Below are 21,189 nucleotides of genomic sequence, written 5' to 3'. Positions count from 1 at the left end.
ACCAACTATACCAACTTAAACCATTTTACAATTTTCCTATTAGTTAATCATCAGTTAATTATACCAAAACACATATCAACCATGATAAGGCCATATACTCATAAATATCAAAATGTTTCAAACATAAGACATTCAAATGACTAATCACAAAAAAAAAATTTACATGCCATCAATGGCCAAGTTAACCTATTTATGCCATTATACCAAAGTTGGTTTAATAAATACCGAAAAAGGGCAATTGATAGTGTGATATGGCTCTAACCAGCTTCCAATCTTAACGAGCTTCTGAGTTACTGTAAAACAGAGGAAATAAAACAGAGTAAGCATTTAATACTTAGTAAGTTCGTATAACAGGAAATTAACTTACCATTCATTTACATTTAAGGTAAGCATATAAAAATGCATCCAAGAAATTTGGCTAATAGCCTAAACACACAACTTCATCAAACATGTTAGTCATGTATTTCATGTGAATATCAAGAAACAGGGATGAACTTATCAAATATCAAATTTCCATGTGTTTTCAGGTACCCGTTGAACCATTTGAAATATCGATGGATAGACGTGTGGTACACACAAAATGCACACAACTATAATTTGTCAATTCATATTCAGGAATGATCATGTGAGCACATAAATGGGAAGCTCTCTCCTGAGCCATATAACAGGAAGCTCATGTGAGCTGTATAATGGGAAGCTTATCTAGGCTATATAACAAAAAACTCATAAGAGCCATTTTTAAGAAGCTCATGCGAGCCAATAATGGGTAGCTATGAAGAGCCATTAATCAGGAAGCTCCGAATAGCCATATATCAGGAAGTTCAAGCATGTAATAGTCTGTTTTACGGTCAAACCGGAACAGTGGTTTTGGGACCACAAATCTGAAGTAGAAATATTTATTTTATTATTATTTTAAGTTCTACAACATGATAGAATAATTGTGTGAAAATTTTATTAAGAAATTTTATCGATTGAGTGCCTAATTTGACTAGAAGGATTAAATTGCAATAGGTGCAAAATTTGAGTTCTATAAGTTAAAGGTGTGTAATTGCTATGAAATTTTAAATTGGAGGTCCTTAAATGGTAATTAGACCATTATACTTTAGGATGGAAAAAAATGGACATGGTTAGGTAAAATTTTAAAGTTATGAATTAAGGGTATTTTAGTAATTTGGTAAATAAAGACAATTAACAAATAAAAAATGTCCATCTTCTCAATTTCATCCCCCCATAGCTAAAATTTGCAAGGAAGACATAGCTAGGGTTTTGGCCAAGCTTTCAAGCTCGATTGTAAGTCCGTTTTTGTCCCATTTTTAATAATTTTTATATTTTGAGATCGTTGTAGCTTGATTTAGCTATTTCAAGGACTAATTTGAAAGAAATTTAAAGTTTAAAATTTTACCCATGATGAATATGTTTGTATTTTTATGTTTGATGGTAGAAAATGCATGTTTGTTGTTAGTTAAACAACGTTTGTAAAGTGATAGTTAAACAACATTTGTAAAGTGATTTTTGATAAAAATGTTAAATAGGGACTTATTTGTAAATGTCTATAAAATGTGTAGAAAAGTGTGAATAAATGAAAATGTGGGCTGTTATGAGTACAAATAATATTCGGCTAGGCTTGGGTTGTGATTAAATTGAAAGAAATTCATTTTACGGGCCTAAGGACTAAATTGTAAAATGTTGAAAAGTTAGGGGCAAAAATGTAAATTTTTCCATAATGTGTTTTTTGGGTTGAATTGAATAATGTGATGATTAAATAAGTTAAATGTGATATTATAGATCAAGAAAAATGAAGTTTGGGTCCAGATCAGGGGAAAATAAAGTAATTGACGAATAGATCCCTTTGGTCATTTTTGTAACCGAGGTAAGTTCGTATGTTAAATAAGCTTTATTATAATTGTATTTTAAATGCTTTAATACTTCAAAAATTTTGTAAATGACTTTACAGACACGTTCGACGATGTTTCGGTAAGCGAGAAATGTATTGGAAGGTAAATTTGTGATGGAAGTGAATTATGATCATGAGATTATGGTAAATTACATTATCATATGTTATATTACTTGCATTCTAATGTATGGTAAGGTTTTATTATTTCTTTCATACGAGCTTACTAAGCTATATAGCTTACTTCATTTTACTTTCCATGTTTTATAGGATCACCAAGCTAGCTCGGATTGGAGATCGTCGGAGTTCGCATCACACTATCAAACTGTCATTTTGGGTATCGATGATCTTAAACATTTTGATTATATAGCATGTATAGGGACTTGGCCATTTTTTTATATGTGTCACCATGATTTTAGCCAAATGTATTGGCTTGTAATTGTCAAAGGCTTGATTTGGTATTTGGCCATGTAAATTGGCTCATTTTGATTCAATTGGTTGTAAGCTTAAGTATATTCGTACATGTGCAAATATCTCCTTTATGATGTGGTCTATAAATGATTGGTGAATGGTTGAATGTGACTTAATGACTTTGTTGTTGAATGGTTGAGATTGGCTCATTGGTATGCTAGGAAATCTAAGAAGAATTATGCATGATAAAAGTATTTGTGTTAGTACTTGGGGATGTGAATTTTGATTGATTTTACTTGGTAGAATATAATGTTGTAAGTATGTTATGTGTGATAATGAAATGATATGTTCTAACCTTGATTATGTATGTTTTGGTTGCCTAAGTATACCATGATTTATGCCATTGAACTTGTGTGTGTGTAGGTGGAAATGAGGGTGACAAATGGCTCGGTAAATAGCCTTTATTTTGTCTTTGGTTGCCTAAGTATACCATGATTTATGCCATTGAACTTGTGTGTGTAGGTGGAAATGAGGGTGACAAATGGCTTGGTACATAGCCTTTATTTTGTCCACATGGGTAGACACACGGGAGTGTGTCTAGACGGTATGTGACACGCGGTCTGCTCCATGGGCATGTGCTTTGGCCGTGTGTCCCCTGTACCTTAATTTGAAAAATAGAATGCTCAGAATTGAGCACACTGGTAGAAACACGGGTGTGTGTCTCAATTGTGTGAGGGATACGGCCTCAAGCACGGGCGTTTGTCCCGACCATCTGAAGTCTGCACCTATTTTATGAAAATTAAATTAACTACACGGCCTAGCACACGAGCGTGTGGCTTGGTCGTGTGACTTTAATTTGTTCATGCTTTACAAAACAAAGAGTTACACGGGTTAGGGACACGGGCGTGTGTGACCACACGGCCTGCCCACATGGGCATGTCCCAAACCACACGAGCGTGTGACCCCTGTTCATAGCAAAAAATTTCTAAGTTTTGTAAAAATTTCCTAAGTTCTTGGTTTAATCCCGAACCACTTCCAAAGCATGTTTTAGGCCTCGTAGGTTCGTATGAGGGACCTTTATGATTGAATACAAATGGTTTTAATTTGGATGCAAATTTATGACTTGATTTGTATGCTTAATTACTTGCTTTGTAAGTCCGATAATGCCTCGTGTCCTATTTTGACATTGAATATAGATAAGGGGTGTTACAAAGTGAGTCAAATCGGGAAGCTTTGGAGAGCCATTAATCAGGAAGCTCACAAAGAGCCTTTAATCAGGAAGCTCACGAAGAACCATATATCGGGATGTTTATAAGAGGTACGATGTGTCCACAACACATGCAGGATCACAACCGATCGGGATAATCTGAAGGGCTATTAACGGGAAGCTCACAAAAGCCATATAACGAGAAGCTCAAGAGGGCTAATAACAGGATGCTCTTTCGAGCTGTGATGTGTTTGCAACATATGCAGGATCACAATCAATTTGGAAACCCTATATCCATCGAAATTTCATTTATTCAAATGGAACTTGATATTGATCGGGCTTTTTCGGATATGTTATCAATTTCATATAAATAGAAATTTCAAAATTCACATATACAACATCCAATTCAAACATATAAATATACACAATTTAGTCACACGATCTTACCTTGACAAGTGTTCGTTGATTTGTTGTCTACTAATCCGACACTTTATCTTTTCCTTGAACTAATTCCGTATTTTTTCTATCCAGATCTATATGATTAAATTTAACTCAATTTAATACAATTCATATTCAATTCAATTCAATTCATATCTTAGGTAAAATTACCATTTTGCCCTTATACTTTTATTTAATTATGTTTTCATCCCTACGTTCGAAAAATAAAATTCATGCAATTTAATCCTTATTCCAAGCCTAGCCTATTTTTACATGTAACATTAACAGCCTATGTATTTCATAAAATTCAAAATTTTTCCATAAATTTTACATCTTTAGAATTTAGTCCCTAAATCACAAATTCATCAAAATTCCCTTTACAAAAGTTGTTTATCTATCAACAACCTTTCATTTTCTACCATAAAACTTCATAATTCATGCATACTCATCCTTTTCAAAACCCTAGTACTTTGATAAATTTACAAATTAATCCCTGAGATAGTTAAATTAAGCTTTTACGATCTCGGAAACATAAAAATCATTAAAAACGGGACTTGAATACTCACCTAATTGAGCAATATAAGCTTGTCCATTCTTCAAGCTTCAAACTAGGTTTCCATGTAAAATAATTTGGGAAAGATGATGAAAAAGATGATATTTTATTATTTAATCATTTATCATCTTTTATTATTTCCACTTTCCAATTTAGTCCTTTTCTTTATTAGATTTTCCCATGATGATTAATCATGTTTATCTACTAACTCCACTGAATAGTCTATTTGCCATATAAGGACCTCAAATTTTGAATTTTATAGCTATTTGATGGCTATAGCTACTAGAATTCAACTTTTGCATTTTATACAATTTGGTCCCTGTATCAATTAAACACGTAATCAGTAAAATTTTTCTTAATGAAATTTTTATACGATATTCCTATCATACGGTAGACCATAAAATAATTTTAGAATAAGTTTTCTTCCAAAACCACTATTCTAATTTCATTGAAAATGGGTTGTTACATCACCAATCACCGGTGATCCTTCTAGAGTATAAAGATTGCTAATCTTTTTACCTTTAATCAAAATGGGAGCCCCACGGTGCACATTTGTTTGACACAAGGCTTGCCAAGAGAATTTGTTGATTGCCGCGTTATTCACAACGACCACGCCAAGATGTATAGATCAATAACCAAAAGATGAACCTTCAACCAAGTTTTTACATACTTACCTGATTGGCTAAATAATCCGCCAATCATGGCACGAAAACCAAAATTAACTTAACTTGGAAGATAGGGCATAAATCAGTCTTTCTTGGCTTATACTTTAGCCAATAATCCTCCTACACAAACCACTAACTGGGACTACACCGGGTGGGGAGTTACAAATGCTTCAATCCTAAGTTAGTCTGCAAGATCGAGAGATAAATCAGACTAATTTGTCTAACTTGGTAAAGTTGAGATCGAGAGGTAAAATGGAACCACTTTAGGAGTTTAAGTAATTTGAAACTTTAATTGAATGATTAGTGAACCACATCAAAGTCAACCAACCGCCATTTTTTAGTTATTTATGAATTTCATAACTTTACCTTCTTTACAATTTAGTCCTTCAGGTAGTTAATAGATAATTAGATTAATCACCCTTCACTTCATGATTTTTCGTAATATAACTTTTAGCTATTAGTTATTTAGACTCATTTTGCATGCTCGTAGCTAGGAATTGCTCAATTGCCTTCTCCCTTGGGTTCGGCCCTTTGGAATACTTCGTTTTCCATCGAAACTATAAATATTATATGCTTGCAGTTAAAATCACTCCTTAAAATAGTTTTTTTTTAAATCGTTTGTTTTTACATGCAAGTGCGACAGCGGTAACTAACAAGCATGCAACAATCACATAAAAATCACTAAATCTTGCATCGACTCCCCGGTAACGATACCAACAACTTGATTGCCTCTCACTGTACTCGCAGACCATGAGAGAAATCAACACTAAAAGAACAATCAAATTAAAATAATAATGTGTGATGTTTGCAAATGTGACTGGTCAATTGTAATATTTGTAGTGTTACAATGGAACAACAAAGCATTCTAAGGATCGAACCCTACTGAGTTAACAATTTAATGATTCCTACTCAATAGGCATGCAATGAAGGAGTCAAGCTAGCTACTCACTAAGCATTATATTACGATAGACTATAAATGAAGTTGATTAAAACTAATTAATACCTAAAACAAAAAAGGACTAAATTGTAAAGAATGAAAAGTGCAAAACTAGCAAATACTATAACAACAGTGGTTGGTTGATTTCCATATTGTTGGTTAACTTTTGAATTAGGGATCTAAATCACTATTACTCCTAAATTGGCTCTACTTTACCTCTCGACTTCAATTTTACCAACTTAGATAAATTAGTCTAGTTTATTTTTCGACCTCACCAACTAATCTGGGATTATAGAATTGGTGCCTGATAAGATCTCCTTTCGAAATCACTTACCTAAATTTTCCCCTAAGGTCATCAATCTTAAGTTTTTAAGTCTATCCGATTTAGTCTAATTTTTTATGATCTAGTCTCTATATAAAAAATTAACTATAAAACATTTTCATCAACCAACTACTTTAGATTTAGCTACCTATCCTCCTACTTAAGCAAACAAGAACACAATAATAACATAAAGTGTGCATAAATGGAAAATGTAAGAAAAATGAGAAAATTTGGGGTTTTTTTTTTAAAAAAAAGCTTCAAAGTAAAGAAGATAGTAGGAAAGGAAATGATCAAGAAGACTTAAAGGTCAGACTTTTAATGATGAAACTAAAAGGAAACTGATTTATATTAATACTAATTATTAAATTGAAAATAAAAGTTTGAGGTACTAAACCAACAAATAAACCTAGCTATGGTGATAAATAAATTAACTAACTACTATTAGCACTAAGAAAAATAAGAAAATGTGTAGGAAAAGTAAACCCTAAGTTATGGAGAAGAAAACTACCCTAAACCTAAATAACAAGATGGAAGAAACCCTAAACTAAAAGCTCTCTCTAGTTTACATTTTTTGTTCTCAGCCAAAAGTATCTTTTTAATGTGATTACAACCCAAATTTTGTGCCCAAAATGCCTCTAAGTGTCTAAATTTGGTTGGTGTTGAAGTTGGACAATGACCACCCTTGCAGTCATTTTTTGTCTTTTCACGATAGTGGTATCGCGATACTCACGACAGTCTTGAATTAGGGGGTCTTTGGGAGGTTGGGCATAGCGATACTCAAGGCTGGTATTGTGATACCACTGTAGATGGCTTCAATTCTTCATGTTTCAATGGGTATCATGACTTCCATGCTTCGATATCGTGATACCCCCTTCTAGGTGATGTTTTCATTCATATTTGTGTCATCATTGACTCTCCACAATGCTCAATCAACTGTTAGGGTCCTATGATGCATTTGGCCATTGTGGGTCTCAAAAAGGGCATAAAATGCATTATTTCACTTATTAAAACAAAGAACGAAAACTAAGGACATGATAAAAACATATAAATTGCTTGGAAACTAGCTCTTTAAGCGTGCTAGGGAGCCTAATTTGACATATCAAATTACAGAAGATCAATATGTGATCTGTTTCTAGTCTAGTTGCGTCCTGTCCAGTTAGTCATATCTATGTCTGTAATGACCCATTTTCAGTGAAATTGGAATAGTGGTTTCGTGACCACAAATCCGAGCTAAAAAGAAAATTTATTTTAATATTGTGGTATGGTCTATATTATGATAGGAAGGTTGCATGAAAATTTTGATAAGAAAATTTTATTGATTATGTGGTTAAATTGATTATATGGTTAAATTGATTTAAAAGGATCAAATTAAAAAAATGCATTCCCGGGACTCCGTTCTAGTAAATCAGATTCGTAAATATTTATTATAAATATTTACGAAGTTAGTTGTGTGTCTAATTAGGTTTTGATTAGGTGAATTTGACTTAATTAGAAGTAATTAAGAAAAGTATTAGATTGAAATAAGTGTGAAAGTTTAATTATAAATTAAAGAAAGTAAAAAGGACTAAATAGGTAAATATGCCATTATTATAAATTGAGGTGGTTTCACATTGAAAAATCTAAGATATTTTTAATTTAAAATATATATTATATTATTTTTACTTAATTAATAAGTATATTATTATATTATATTATATTATATTATATTATATATATATATATATATATAACAAAAGAAAGAATAGAAATAAGAAAAAACAGAATCGAAGCAGAGAGAATAGGGAGAAAGCAAGAAGAAAGAAAAAGAAAATTTGGGATTTCAAGGGTTCAAACTTAAATTGGCAAGTATATTTAATTCATTTTCTTGTAATTTTTGAGTTTTATGATCCTAGAACAAAATACTATTAGGTATATGTTGAAATTTTGAAAGTTATTAGATTTTTAATGTAGTTTATATTGAATTAATGGATGAATTAGAGATTGAATTGATGGAAATTCAAACTAGAGTTGAGAAAAGGATTAAATTGTGAAATAAGTTATAAGTTTAATTTAATAAGGACTAAATTGTAAGAAATTAGAAATTAGGGTTTATTAGTGAAAATTTGAGAGTTAAGTTAAGTTATAATTAGAATTTAAGTAAAAATAAGGTATGGATTGTGATAGAAATAGAAATAATTTTAGTTATGGATTAAATTGAAATGTGAGCTAAGGTAAGAAATGATGAATTTATTATATGATACATGTTTATTTTTATTAAATAGTATAGGAAAGCCATTTGATTGTTTTTCTCTAATATATAAATGTTATATGTTTTATTTGAAATTGAAGAGAAAGAAAAGAAAGGAGAGGACCTAATTGATGAAAAAGGAAAAGAGAAGGCTAAGGAGTGAAGGAAGACATCATCTCAACCTTTTTGTTTGTATCGCAAGATTTTTAAATTATTTTTATTTAAATGCTTATATTGTAGTATAGAATTATTTAGAAATAAAATGTAAAATATATATTTAAATTTGTAAATAAAAAATAAAATAAAATAATAGATTATGGAACTATGAAATTTGTAAAGAAAATTATAGATAGAGAATATAAGATGGTATATTGTTTGAACATTAAGTAATAATGTTGTGACAAAAGTATATATGTGAAAAAGGTGTGATATTTGAGAATTGTGAAATATGCACTAAATTGTAATGCTAGAGAAATGAGATATCTTTTTCGAAATATTTTTGTAAAGTATTTAAATGTATGAAATCCAGTTTTAATGCCGAAGTAGATGGAATTTAGAACTACTAGGATATTAGTGGCATGCCATTAAGGAACCTTAGCCACACTCTGATTATTAGCACGCCAATGCTCTCTGATTACTAGCACGTTAGTGCTCTCTGATTAGCACATTTGTGCTCCCTATATAGCACTTTAGTGCTCTCTGTTCATTAGTGCATAATAATGCACCTCTGTATTTGTTTCGTATATCCTGTGTGTTCTATAGAATCTACTTTGGGCTAAGAATATGAGTTGTGTATAAAAGCGAATCATCAACGTGTTAAGGTAAGTTTTATAACTTACAAAAAGATATATTAAATTTTATTAATATAAAGCATAGCTAAAGAAACTTATATATATGTAAATATGTATTAATGGAATGGATTTAAAATATTTTATTAGGATTTATTTACCTATTTATTCTTGTAGTGCTTATTAAGCCTTCATCAGCTTAACGCGTTTAATTTTAATGCGTAAGTACAGTTAGACTCGAAGAGGTAGAGTCGGATTAGAAGATCTCTCATCTCATCACATCCTCAAGAGCTTCAAAAGTAGGTACCATATTTTGAATTAAAATGGCATGTACGTAGGCAGTTCAGATGTGTTCCCATGTATTAGGGACTAAAACGTAAACTCTTGAAATTTTATCTATTTTGAGTTACTCGAAGTATTTTGGTATATATGAAATGAATTAGTGGAACTATAAGTATGTTTGGAAATATGGTTGGTAAGTTAAAATACTATGTACAAATGTTTTAATTAAACAATATCTAGCCATAACCGTTTTGGCACCAATTGTAATAGTCTTATACCGGGTCTGTACGATTGGACCGGGTATAGGGTTGTTACAATGTCTCTATATTTTGGAAGTCATTTGCTCCAGTACCTAAGACAAGTTATCTCCCCAATTGGACTTGATAGATGTCATATTAGTCTTTTAATCAATCTGCTCAATTCTGATTAGACTAAGGATATTTTTAGATTATCTACTAATATAAATCATCTTCTCGCATTATGATTTGATCGCGTAATGCCAATTAATATTAGTTTAAATGCTAGATAATCACGGAGCCAATATTTGCTTTCATTTTTCTTTGCGTGAAAAACTCTTGAGGATAATATACAAAAGATATTAATGATAATAATGAATTTTTATTAAACCAATTTGTTAAAAAATTTACAAGTACAAAGACAAAACCACTACACTAAGGGCATTAGATCCCAACAAGAAGTCCTTCTATGAAATTCATAGTCACCACTTCCTAAGCTTGCCTTGGAATAGGAATTGGTTAAAGAGGGCCAAGTTGGGTTACTTGCTCTATCATTGTCTTTTGAAAAATGTCACATTGTTTGACATAGTCTTTCACCTACCTCTTAAGACCTGACTAGTATAAATAGGTTTTGGTTCTATTTTAGGTTGCTTATACCCTAAAATGTTCTCCTTGAGGGGAGTCATGGAGCTACTTGAGTATTTTTTGCCTCAATGATCTTGTGTTCCCTATAGAAACCCTTTTATGGCATTTCAGAATTCCACTAGAGTAAGAATAATTTGTGTGATAAGTAGGAAAAGCAGATAAAGTAATAATCTTCTCATTTACCCACTGATCTTCCTTTTAGCTTTCCCCCACTTCTTGAACCCAACCAAAAATCAAGATGGCAAGTATCTAGTATAATACATAAGTATCTTCATACTGTTTTGACAAAGCATTAATAGCTAAATTTGTTTTTCCCTTCTTGTATTGAATAGTGTAGTCCAAACCTAAAAGCTTAGAAATTCCTTTCTTTTGAATAGGAGTTGTTAGCTTTTGCTCTAAAAGATGTTTCAAGGGTTCATAATCTATCTTGATTATAAAAGGGCCTCTCTCTAACTAGTGTCTCCACTTAGTAATGGCCATCAAAATTGCTAAATACTCTTTTTCATAAATGGAGATGTCCAAGTGTCTAGGACATATTGCGTTACTTAGATAAGCTATTGGTCTCCCTTCCCAAGATAGGATGACCCCGATACCTTTAGAACTTGCATCTATCTCTAAGTAAAATTTCTTTTCAAATCCAGGCATGGGCAACACATGAGCTTTATGTCAGATTTGATATCCTAAGTGTAGTATATTCATTTCGTATACTTGTATTTTTTGAACAAATTGATTTAATAATATCCATTAATTACATTAATACCCTTTGTATATTGTCATCAATGTTTTTGCACGTGAAGCAAAATGGAAGCAAATATTGATTCATTGGTTATCTGATGTTTAACTAATATTAGTAGATAAACCTAAACATGTCCTTAGTCTAATCAGAAATGAGCTAATTGATTGAAAAACTAATATGTATCTATAAAGTCCAATTGGGGATATATTTGTCTTGGGTATAAAAGTAGATGACTCCCAAAAGACAGAGACATAGATGTGATTGACTTCATAGCACATTTGACATGACCCAAGTAGAATAGATCTTAGATCCGTTTATGGATTTATTCATTTGTGACATACACAGTGTGACATACCTTAATCCTGAGTGGATGGTGGACTATGTATGTGTGACACATAAGTAAAAGCACGAGTTCAAATAGATAAGGAACCGAAAGTTGGTGCATTAGGTATACGACTTTTGCAGCATGTAGCATCATTCACAATAGTGGAATTAATAACCCAATTAATGGGTAAATGATATCCTCTTATTGGCATTATATGGTAGATAAATGACTTAATTATTATTTGATAGTAATTGACTTTCATAAAGGAAGATTTATCATGAGATAAAATAGGATCATATTAGGAAATCAAATTTATCCAAAAGAGATTAAGGAATCCATGAGGGTAACACACTAATGATAAGGTCATTGGACGAGTACTGATTAAGTAGCTTTCATAATAGTATGTAACTAGGGAGAGCTCAGTCACTATAGTGAAATGACTTCATGACTAAATGAGTTTATAATTAATAGGCGAAACTGAAACTTAATTATAAATTATTTGAGCCCTAATTACATATGTCCAACCGATCCTTTCGCTAGCTCATTGAAACCATAAATGAATTGCTTGTAGAACCAAATGAACAAAAACAGATGGGAAAGATGAAGTTAAAGAAATGTGTCATATTCACAAGTGGATGTGTTTTCTCACTGAGTATAAAAATGACTTAATAATCAATTTAAGTTTTTTGAATTATTAATTAATTACTTAATTGAAGTTTGAAAATAAAAATAAATTCATTAGTCATTATAAATCCATTGAATATGAAAATTGAATATATTTACTCATAGATTGTTTTACAATAAAGTTACCATGATTTTAACGAAATTAGAATTGGGTTGAGAAATTATTTAATTGGAAAATTAATTTATCTAAATAAATAAATAAATAATCATTTATTTTGGGAAATAGAAAACATATATTGGGTTAGATTAAATTATAAAGTGTTGAGTTAAAAGTCCATTAAGCACATAATTGAACCCAATAAAGGAGTGACCTAAATCCCTCATCATAAGAGAGAGGTGCAACGTCCTTAGTATTATTTACTAGGTGTGTCACCCACTCAATTCTACTTAGAGTAGAATATTATTTTTATTAAATAAATATTATTTGTATTTTACTAATTCAATTAGGATTTTATTATCTCTCGCTATAAATAAATGACACTAGTAAAACTATTCACACAAGTTTTTGCAGACGAGTTTCAAATATTATTAATCTACCATAAAGTAGTGAGAATTTGTTTTCTTATAATAAAATTTTTTTCTAAGTAATTACAATTCTACTGATTTCTATTGAGAGAGAACTACTTTCCTACTGAAAGTAATAGTTTTTGTTTCGTGATTGCTTGAACTTACACTCGAAGCAATTCATGGTACAAGAATAACAGAGAAGGTCATTCGACTGAAATTCAAGAGCATATAGGATCTGTATTGTACAAAGCACAAGTTTTTTTAGAGAAAAAGTTTATTATTATAAATATCACAAACTAGCTCAGTTTTCAAAATTTTAATTTTCTGCTATGACAATAAACTATTTTCTAAACTAGATTTTTTCTAACGCTTTACATGTAACACCCTTTAATTGTTGAAATGCTTGAACAACTTCTAGACTCCAAGAAAATCGTTCTTCTTTGGCATGCTAGTCAAAGGTTTGCTTATTTCTCCATATCCTCTTATGAATTTCTTGTAATACCCTGTGAGCCCTAGAAATCCCCTCAATGGCTTCAATGAATTTAGTAAAGGCCACTTAACCATAGCTTCTATCTTGGCTGTGTTCATAGCTACACCTTCATAGGATATAATGTGACCAAGATACTCCACATGCCTCTGCCCAAAGAAACATTTGCTCTTCTTAGCAAATAATCAGTGTTTCCTTAATTCTTATAAAATTGTATGCACATGTTCAACTTGTGTATTACTATGGGTATAGGATGTCATAAAAACAAGGACAAATTTCCTTAAATAGGGTCCAAAGATGTCATTCATCAAGGACTGAAAGGTAGCAGAGGCATTGGTCAGGCTAAAGGGCATGACTTTAAATTTAAAGTGTCCATGATGTGTTCTGAAAGCTGTCTTTGGTATGTCCTCCTCCGGCCTTAAGTCTATCTTAGAGTAGAATTTAGCAACTGCTAACTCATCCAAGAGGACCTCTATAATAGGAATTGGAAATTTATTCTTAATTGCCATGGCATTGACCTACCTGTAGTCAAAACGTAGCCTCTAAATTCCATCCTTCTTTGCTAACAAACAAGACGAGGCAAAGGGACTTTGACTGATTTGAATTATAGAGGAAGTTAGCATCTCTGTTATTTGTCTGTCCACTTCAGCCTTTTGATGGTGGGGAAATCTATAAGGCCCGAGGTTAATTGGTTGAACATCCTATTTCAATATCATGGCATGATCCTGTTATCTAGCAAGAGGCATCCCTCTAGGTACTACAAAGACATCTATATGGGCAACTAACAATTAATTTAACTCCTTAGGTATCTCAACCTCTTGTCCTTCCATGGTCAACATATATATTTCGCTGGTCAGGTCACTATACTTGGCATAACTTCTGAAAATTCCCCCCTGCATTCACCTTCAACTTAGCCACTTTAAGACCACCTCTCAAAGTAATGCTTTGGTCTCCTTGTTGAAAGCTCATAGCCATATTCTTGAAGTCCATTAGTAGTGGACTGAATTTCCTCATACAATCAACTCCTAGAACCATATCACTTCCTTCCAAAGCTAAAACTCTAAAATCATGCTAAAATTCATCACCTTACATGGACCACTGTTGTTGCTTGGACTTAGCTGTATTAAATAGCTTCTCTCCATTTGCTATTGTGATAGTAAGTGGATGTGTTTGAACCAGTTCAAGAGCATTTGTTGCCCAATTCACTGGCTTTAGCGGCGTTTTTAGCGGCGTTTTATCAAAAAACGCCGTAAAAATTGTAAAACACAAAGCAATAGCGGCGTTTTTTACTAAAACGCCACTAAAAACAGAGCAATAGAAACGCCGCTAAAAATAGAGCATTAGCGGCGCTTTTGATAAAACGTCGCTAAAAACCAGAGCATTGGCGGCGCTTTTCGTAAAACACCATTAAAAGTCATATAACCCTTAAACCCTAAAAAAATCATAAACACTAATCTATAACCCCTAAAACAATTATTATTAAAATTTATGGTTATATAATATATTAAATATTTTCTTATATAATCGTAAAAGAGATAGTATTGAATTTAAAATATTGAATTAATTATTATTATAGTTTAAGGTTTATGGTTTAAGATATATGGTTTAGGGTTTAATGTTTAGGAGTTAAATAGTATTTGAAGGTTTATGATGAATTATGGGTTTAGGGATTATGATTTAGGGTTTAAGGGTTAAGGTTGGAGTTTAAGGTGTAAGGATTTGGGGTTAAGGGTTAAGGGTTTAGGGTTTAGTGTTTATGGGATAGGGGTTAAGAGGTTTAGGGTTTAGATTAATTAGTATTTTTTTAATTTATATATTAAACGGTTTCTTATATAATTGTAAAAGAGATAATATTAATTTGAATATATTAAACTTATGATTATAGTTTAAATTATTTAAGAGATAATAGATAAACTTTTATATATATATATATATATATATATATATTAAATGGTTTAAGATTTAATCTAAAAATATTTTGATATATTAAAATTACTCAATTCAAATTAATTCCTCTACACTTAATTTATTTAAGTGAAATTTAAACTTAAAATTTAGTCCTTATATTTTAATTTGATTAGTTTTAGTCCTGTATTTTTCAAATCAATCAAATTTATCTTTTGTACTTTTCAAAATTTAAAATTTTAGTCATGATCACTCAAATGATAGCAATTATATATGTTTGGTTAAATTCTGCTATTAGTCTTGGTATTGTGCGTAAAGTTGTAGGTTGAGTTCATGTTATCCAATTAGATCATTCTTGGTCCCTATACTTTTCAAATTTTGAAATTTTAATTTTGACACAAATGACAACCGTTAAATCCGTAACTGGCTTTTTATGAGTAATATGTTTGTTACATTAAATTTTAGAAATAGCAAAACTTAATGAATTTAATAGCTACCATTTAATTAATACTACAATTTCAAATTTTCAAAATTACAATGACTAAAAATAACAAAATTAAAGTAAAATGACTAAATCTACAACTTACATATAATTCAATGACTAATAGAAAAATAATAATAATTAAAAATATTTAACTTGTTTATATTTAAAAATTAATAAATATCAAATGAAAATAACATGTATATATTTATAAAAAAATTAAAACAATATCATTAGGTTTAAGTAAATTTACATTAAATATTTATAAATATGATGTGTTTTAAGGAAAATTTAATTGAAAATTTAAGGGGTCAAAAAATGCCGCAAAAAAACATAATTGTTTAACTTAAACGGGGTCATTTTCCTTTCTGAAATGTTTTCTTTTTCTCATGCCCGACACTAAAACCCCTAATTTTTTCCCCTAAAATCAGTATCCTCAGAACACCCCCAATCTTACCCCTCCGTTGCCCTTTTCAATAAAGAAACTCTCCAACAGCAGCGTCTCCAAGCTCTTATCGAAGGTGCCCACGATTACTCTAGCTCTCCTGTACTTGAATGGGGCGATGGGTATTACACGGGTGAAGAAGATAAAGGGAAAAGGAAGTTGAAAACTTTGTCTGCAGTTGTGGAGTAATTCCTTGTGGAAAGAAGGAATTTCTTGTAGAACTTCATCCAGTATTCTATGCACAGTAAGTTAGGTTTTATGTGTTTGTTGTTTTTATTAATTAGCACTAGCAATTAGTGGATTTTTTGTTCCTTGGTGTTGTTGTTGTTGCCATAACAGTTTGTTACTTCGTTCCCATTCGTATTTGGCTTTGTCTTCATGTTCTTCTAAAATTTGACCTTCTAATATCTTTCCTCCAGAGCATTTGGCTCAGTAGTTGGTGCATGCTTCCCCCTACTAAAAGAGCTGGATTCAAGTCCCCCCATCTCCCAATATAAGAAAACTCTTTATGCCATTCAGTTTAAAAATTTCTTTTAAAACCGAGATACTTTGGTATGATAGGAATACATTTTCTGGCTTGGTCACTTGAATGACCGAATTATCGCTTTCTTTTGATTTGGTTTTTAGGGAGTGAGGGAACACAATGGAAAACTTGCCTCCTCCCCCTTCCCCAAGTTCTTTTTATTTTCCTCTCTTCCTTCTTCTAATGAAAAGAGACTATAATTTCATGTCTTGATGTTGGAATTTATAACGCTTGTTAACAGCTTTCCTTTTACTTTCTTGATATATTGAATTAAGTGTTTATTTTTAATATTTCAAATATTTTCTCGCTTTTAAGACTTTATACTTTCTAAAACCCTTTGGCATAGTTCAAAGATGGAAATTGATGTCTAAGCATTGAATTGTTTTTATCTTTTTCATTTTTATGGGGACATCTAAACCAAGATGAAGATTGTACTTTTGATACCTAGTCCTATATTTCCTACTATATTTTTGGCACAATTTATGTCCGATAATTTCTCAATAAAGATAGTAATGTTAGCGAAATTTGTTCAATGATGTGGATTATTCATGAGCATAAATACGCTTAAGATTTTACATTGAAAGTTCAAGCATAGGAGCTTCTCGAAAAAAATCATTTTGTTTACTTATGGGTTTATTCTTATTCGAGAGATATAAACTAGATTACTCTATATATTTACCTATGGAAAGAAGTGTGGTATGGAAAGGTGTATATGGTTGTACATTTAGTAGAGTGATAGGTTTGTCCTCCTTTTGACTTTGTGGTTCATTTGAGGAAGAAAAATAGAAGGATGTTTCAGGGAAGAATTACCTTTAACAATCTCTCTGCTCAGCACTCCTTGTTATAATTTAAAAAAGCAGTGATGGTTGAAAGCGCAAGAGGCTATTGATTTTATATCTCTGCTCGGTAAAGTGGACTTTGTGCTTCATCGAGCTGCCTTGGTTCCTAGTGGTAGTATGGGTTCTTTCTAATTTAAAAATAAGAAAGAAAAGGAAAGAATGGGCAGATAATGTATCTTTCAAAAATGATGAAAGTGCCACGAGTAGAGTCAAAACTAAGAGTGTTTTGTTTCAAGATTGATTCGAACTCAGTTTGGCGGTATCTCCATAGTAAATCTGATTTGATAAATTTACAATATTATTCAATAATTAATCTCCTTCTTGTTTCTCCTTTTCTTTTATTGAATCACTTATTTATCCTCTGTTTTACATTTTTTACCACTGCAGTTTCGAATTTAAAAGGAGCTTAAATCGTAAATTCGCATGTAATGAGGTATATCATTAATGTTGTTGATGACGGCAGTGTTTATTCATTCTTATCTTACAACTTTTGTATTGGTTATATAGGTATGAAATTCCCTTAAATTGAAGGATCTCACGAAGAAAATTCTCTATCTAGGAAATACATTGAACCAAGGAACTGCTAGGGGTAAGTGACATTCAATTTCTCCTTTTGGCTTCAATCTTTGATGCTACAATTGCAGCTTGTAAAAAGATTATGCAGAGAAAATATTACTAGCTAAACCACATGTAATGTATTACTAAAACCAATTAAGGTTGGCCTGTCCAATCCTTGCATTATCTAAGAATTGGATAATATTCAAACCGATCAAAAACTAGTTATTTATTGAACAGCTAAAAAACCAATTATTTTTTTTCCCTTTTTCTTAAATTAAATACCATGCCATTAAGGTAAATGCATATTATTGTTAACTATTAATTATATTAACTATTTATTTTACATTAAATTAATGTTTAAACATAAAAAATAAAATAAGAAACAATCAAACCAACTGGTTTAACCTGAGGTCCAGTTTCTTTAACATTGGCATTTATGTCCATTAATGTCGAACTTCTACATTTATGTCTTTCATTTTGAATTTTTAGATGATAGTAGTGTCAATCAATTCTTTGTCCCTTGTTATGCTATTAGTTCCTTTGTTTTGCATTTTCTTTTTTTCTTTTCTTGCCAAAGCCACTTGTCCCCGGTGTCATGTTTTTCTATGCATTTCCTTGGCTATAGGGTTTTGCTTGGTAGTTATGCAGCTATTTATTGAAAGTTGAAACTCATACCTGTTTTATGAATGCTTACATGCATAGCAAGCTGTTGTTAGCCTTTCTTTCTATTATGTTTGCTGCTTTGTATTAGCATTCTCTATGCTACTTGCCCTGCAAAGTTCCAAGTTTCCATTTTTATTAAAGATGGCAATCGGGTATTTGGAAATGTTAATTATCTGATCTTTGGCAATTTTGCCCAACAAAATTAAGCTAATTTTATGGTTCTATCTTTAATTAATGCAGATCGAGCAATGCTTCCTTTACTGGTCGGTTTCGCTTTCTTTGTCATGGATGGATGTATTTATTGGAAAATGGGACAAAGTAACTTAATACAAAGAAACTTTACCTTTGATTTTCTATGCCTTTTAAATCACCTCTAATTTTAAGATTGATTGCAAATGACTAATATTGTGAAATAACACTTACATAAGATAAAGTAGTAACTCTGGCTTTGGTATGCAGGATGAACTACTTTGGTTGGAATTGCTTGATAATTAATGTTGTGGAATTTTTTTATCCGAGAGTAATTTGGATGTGAATGTAACATTAAATGTAATAACCCTTTGCATTAACAAAAACCACTGCCTTCATCTAGCAAATGATTTCATTTCAGGGTGATATTGGTGATTTTGGGTTTTATTTATGTTTTATGGCATATTCAAAGTCTGCAGTTAAGTTTACAGTGCATTTCTTTTTTCATTTTTTACAACTTTTTCTGACCAACAAATTATTTGTTACATATATGTTTTATTTTATTTTAATCGTTAATTGTATGTCACTAATGCTTAATTGTTATAATTTTTACATAAATATTTTTTTTACTCGAGGCTAAGAAGTTAGCATCACAAGATCAAAAGGAAGCGAGACAAATGCAATTCGGTATGGAGACGTGCGAAGAAGTAAGGGAGAAAGTGAAGAAGCAATTGTTGGCTCAAATGAAATTAACAACAATGTGGGAAATAAGAGCTCGTCGAAAGGGTGGAGAGAAAAGGTCGCCAAATCTAATGCAGACACAAGGTAACCTCCGGTTTGTCTAAACCATCCACCATGGCACGATAGGAAGAAAACTAGTAGAAACGTATTTCTTTCCTTCTTTCTTTTCCTTTGCTCGCTCTGCTCGCAACATTGTAGTAAACATTATATTTGATAATTTTGGATACGATATATAAGAAAAACGATTAAAATACAACATGATATGAACATCTAAATGTGTCAAACGGATATACTGATTACCATATCTAGCAAAATATGATTTATTTCTAACATAAACTAATTCACTCCAAAACTACTCTTTATTGTAATTTCTCATCAATAACTCATGCTTCATTCTAACTATCATTTTTTTTCTTTATGGATTTTTACTAGCGTTGATGATGCAAATTAATCATTATTCATTCCAATATATTTGAAGAAAGGAACATTTGTTCAGATAAAATATAGTATATATTCTCTGCTCCTATCTAATTTATCATCAATTTGTCTTCTGAACGACTGTTATTTTACCAGAATCCCCACCGATTGAATCATACCTTTGAAAGCTCTTTTATGTTTTGACTGGTGGCAAATGGAACAGGAAAAACCAACTACACTAGATTGCGTCCAAGAACAATTTGCGTAAGGCACATAATGGTGGCTCCTACCTCTACAAATGCATATGGGAGGCATTCCAAAGAACGAATAAGAATGATATTGATCAACATACTGATTGACACCGTATGTGCTCTGAATCCGAATTGGTGTGAGTTTGAGATATTTTATGTGCAAAAAGTATCGAGTGCCTTATGTTTGTATGTAAGTTAAGCGATTATAGTTAGAACTGCAGAGGATCAACTAATTAGTTGATCAAAACTACACCAGCTTTTGTAATAGTCTACTTGCATATTTGCATATATTTAATAATAATCTCGTGTCAACTAATTATTCTATTTTTTATTTAATTGTTTTGTTTTCATCATTTTTTATTTGAGTTGAAAGAAGAAAAACATGAATTGTAATTTTGACTTAGAAAAGAGAATATTCATTACTAGCTTAAATAATCAATGTTGATATTTCACATGGGAATGGATATTCCAATCTTATATTTTACATGGTTATGATTTAAGTCCTTATTTTATTTAAGTAACTTCATTATAATATCTTATTTTATTGATATTTTTATATTTAATCTAGTTTTTATTATTTATTTTAGTTTTGATTCTAAATTTTTATTTTTATTTTAATATTTATGATAACTTAAGTTCTAACTTTTGGATTTTAATTGTGTTATTAATTTATTATTTTAAATTCTAAATTTAAATTCATTAATTTTTGTATTTAGTTTTAAAGTTAAAATTTTAATAGAAAATTTAATTTGATAATGAATTTTATAGAAAATTTTATATTTATATCATGGATATTATTCTTCTCAATATTTTGATAATGAATTTTAAATTTTTAT

Source organism: Gossypium arboreum, chromosome 11 (genome assembly GCF_025698485.1).
Source record: "Gossypium arboreum isolate Shixiya-1 chromosome 11, ASM2569848v2, whole genome shotgun sequence".
In the NCBI taxonomy this organism is placed as follows: Eukaryota; Viridiplantae; Streptophyta; class Magnoliopsida; order Malvales; family Malvaceae; genus Gossypium; species Gossypium arboreum.
This window is presented reverse-complemented; position numbering follows the sequence as displayed.